Source organism: Apium graveolens, chromosome 11 (assembly GCF_009905375.1).
Source record: "Apium graveolens cultivar Ventura chromosome 11, ASM990537v1, whole genome shotgun sequence".
NCBI classification, from domain to species: Eukaryota; Viridiplantae; Streptophyta; class Magnoliopsida; order Apiales; family Apiaceae; genus Apium; species Apium graveolens.
Window position 1 is genome coordinate 37,033,616 of NC_133657.1, and position 4,376 is coordinate 37,037,991.

Here is a 4,376-nt window from a genome sequence, read left to right on the forward strand (position 1 = left end):
TCACACATTTATATAAAGATGTATGAATTTATTATAGCATTTAAAATCAATTAAAACAATTAAAACATGCTTTAAAAACTTTCGGGAATATAAACAGTTCAAAACTTTTATAAAAATATTTAACCACTTCATTAGACACGTCTCGGAAAAAAGAATCCAACGACATATTGCATGCCCAAAACGGAGTTACGAAACTCCGAGAAATCAATTTGAAAAATAATAGATGTGCTGTAACGCATTACAGGAACGCATTACAAGCCCTGTAACGCATTCCGGTAATGCGTTACAGCCCTTTTAAACCATTAAAAGGTGTAACGCATTCCGTGAATGCACCACAGGGTGTAACGCAATCTCGGAATGCGCGACACCCTTTTTTTTAATTGATCAGCCACTGTTTTTACTTGCACAGAAAACCGTGCCGCCGTACCTGACTTACATCGAACAGTGCCTTTAACCATCAACATCAGTCAGCAAAACCAGCAGGTGACAACTTTAAACAAATATATATATATATATACTAACAGATTATATATATATATATATTTAATTACGAATTTAATTAAAACAACTTCAAAAATTCATAATAATTAATCCATTCATCATAAAATTATGAAAAAATACAAGGACGGTCTACAATACTTGTAAAACCCAGATCTACAGTCAAAATAATTATGAGAAACAATTTCTAATCAGTCATAATTAATCCATGATATAACTTATAAAAATCATAATTAATTCATACAAGAACATAAAATTCTGAAATTTTTATCACAAATCTATATGCATACAACCTATGCTCTGATACCATTGTAGGATTTTATCTATCACGGAAGCATGGTAAAACATTTTTGATATAAAATCCATATAATATGCATATAGATCGTAAATTAAATCGAGGGATCGTTTCTAACCTTTAAAAGCGATCCAAGAACCACGAGCGGAGATCCTTAGCAGCTGCTCCTCAAGTGTGAAGCACTCCGCCGATATCCACCAAGAAATCGATGTAATGGAGGAGGAGGAGGTGGAGAGAATTAGGGTTTTATAAATTTTTAGGTTGAGGCAAAAATAGGGTTTATAATAGTATATTTATAGGCAAAATTTTCAGCTGAAAATTTTCCCATATAATATTATTATTATTAACCCTTTATTATTCTCACTAATAATTAAAACACCTTTTAATTATTAATCTTTTTTCTAAAAACTTTAGAAATAATTCTCTCTCTTGATTTAATTTCCAAAAATTAAATTCTTAATTAATAATATTAAGAACTTTTCTTAATTAATTTATAATCAATTAAATCTTATTTAATCAATTATTAAATTTTCCAATTAATTATTTATTTCATAAATAAATAATTATCAGCCATTATTAATTAATCCTCCACCATTAAATCATTCTCTTTTATGGTGTGATCCTGTAGGTTCAATATTAAGCCGGTAGTAGAAATAAATAATAATAAAACTATTTTATCATTATTTATATAAATTCTCTAATTCATTAAATATAATTAATTAATCATATTTATTCTACATCCTGAGGGATAATTCTCAGCATATCGCTACTATCCGGATAATAAGAATTCACTGCTTAGAATACCAAGAACCTATTCAGTGAATAGTTACCGTACAATCAATTCCTTCTACCCTGCAATGTCACGATTAAATACAAGGCATGGAACTTGTGTCAAGCCTATCTTATTTAATCACTTGCTTTCCCATTCACTATGTTTAGTTCTATTTAATGTAAATTAGAAACTCCTTTCTAATTTCATTCACTCTGGCCAGAGATTCCTGAACTAGCATAAGTGGATCAGCATTGAACATTCTCTTGCTTCACTGGAAGGGGTAGATCCTTTATTGATCATACACTATCTTCGTGAACAAATTCCTATACCCAGTAGCGCCCTTATAATTGTCCCTGGAGACTAAGAACTAAACCAAAGCATAGTTCAGTGTACACAAGATGACTACGATGACCTCAAGTCTAAGGATACTTGTACAACTATCACTATGTGAACAACTGATGACACGTGAGTGAACTCCATCAGTTGTTCAGCTATGTGAGTCATGTTCAGTGAACTTATTCTATAATAAGCACCTACATACTAGCTATAGTGTCACCACACAAATATCTATGAGAACAGACATCCTTCATAATGAAGCAAGCATAGTATGTACCGATCTTTGCGGATTATTAATTACCAGTTAGTAATCCTACGACCAGGAACTATTTAAATTTAGAGTTATCATCTTTTAGGTCTCATTATTATGATCTCATCACAATCCATAAAAAGCTTTACTCTAAACTGTGGTATATCTTATTTAAACACTTAAAATAGATAGAGCCCGCAATAAAAAAACAAAACAAGTCTTTTATTAATCAATGAAATTAAAACAGATTACATAAAAGTTATTCCTAAATCCTCATACATGATTGGACTTAGGACATATCTCTTTCACCCTTAACATTTCTTTTAAGTCATAATCACATTATGGTTACTTCATTTTCCTAAGTATCTTGGGTTTATTCTCATTATCGTCGTCGGCTCCACTTAAGGATTCTTGCGGTTTCCACCTGCGAGGTCTCGGCTCCGATATTTTTATAAAATTGAGAGATCATTATTTTTACTTGAAATTTTTATGGCAATTAGGAAACTCAATATGTTACTCTCTGTAAAAATTTCATGATTTGAATACTTTTAAGTCTATTCTTTATATTTTCAAAGTTCGTAATTCGTAGCAGTTTTTGTCGCGTAAATCACTTTTACTAAAACAACCATAACTTTTGATCCTTATAACATTGTCTATCCTAAAAAAGGTTATTTTTCAAGAATCTACAGTTTTCAACTTCGGGACTTTCTGCAGAAACTTAAAGTTACGGTTTGTTGGTTTTAAAGAAGTTACATTTACGATCGGGGTTTCGTTTACGCCCTAACTATCAACACAACCACCAAAAATTATCATGTCATCATCAACACACAAAATCCTCTCAAGAACATCATGTTATTGAGGCAACAACAACCAACCTTAAATCTACTTAACTTAATCACCAAGATTTCACCAATACTACTTAGTAAACTAGGTTTACTACCACATCCTAAATGGATCTTAAAAATGAACCTTAAATAAAGTTGGGCCAAATATTTTTACCTTTCTTGAAAGCTTGAGATGTGTTCTTTAGGATGGTGGAGTCTTGGAGTGCTTGGTATAATTTTTAGAACCTAAAACCATCATAGAAATCAAGAAACCAAAGAGAGGTTACTATTCACAATATTCACTAGTGAGTTTCTTGAATTTATTTCACTCATCAAACCTTGATAAAAGAGATGAAAGATTTTTCTTACCTTAGTTTAGTTGCTAGGAGGCTTGGGAATTAATTGGGTGATTTTACAAGAGCTTGAACTTGGAATTTTGAATTCCAATTCTCCTTTTTTCTTCAATATAGCCGAATGGAACAAAAAGGGGATGAGGGGTATTTATACTACTTGGTTGCTTCTTAGCACACTATTTGCTAGCTAGCTTGGTCATCCTATAGTTAGCTCACTATTTGATGAAGTAACCATGGTTTACTTCCTTACCATGGTTTAGTTAGTGCATTACGTTTATTTAATCGTTTACGCGTTCGCTCGGTGACCTAAATGTTCTCCGTAATACTTACTCGTAAGTGGTTCGCAATGTAATTCCTTTCGTATTTATTCCTTATATATTTATTTATCCTACTTGAATATAAATCCGTAGGATTTTAATCTCGTAATTATATTGTGATTCCGTAATCCTTGATAAGTCGTAAATACGGTCGTTTTTCAAAGTTCATTTTCTTCGAAAACTAATAGCGTTTACATACATTCATTTGGTACTTATAGTCATAATATCAATTCCGAAACTCATTTTCTCATGCACTACATAGTGTGGGCTCAAAAGTTTTTCCCGTCTGTCAGGGTTACTATTCATTAAACGTTTTACAAGGTCTCAAAAATTCGAGTTATTACAGTCTTCCCCTCTAACAGGGATTCCGTCCCGGAATCATTTTGAAAATAAGTGGGGATATCTATTCTTCATTGCGTCATCAAGTTCCCAAGTTGATTCCTCAACATTTTGATTTCTCCACAAGATCCTAACTAGCTTCACCGTTTTGTTCCTCAACACTTGTTCTTTCTGGTCCATTATCCTTACTGGATGCTCGATGTAGGTCAGGTCTGGTTGTAAATCTACCTGCTCGTACTGTATTACATGTCGTGCATCGGCATGGTACTTTTTTAACATGGACACGTGGAACACGTTGTGTACTTGTTGCAAATTAGAAGGCAAGGCGAGCTCGTAACCTAGAGGTCCTATTCTCCTCAAAATTTCAAAAGGTCCTATAAATTTGGGACTCA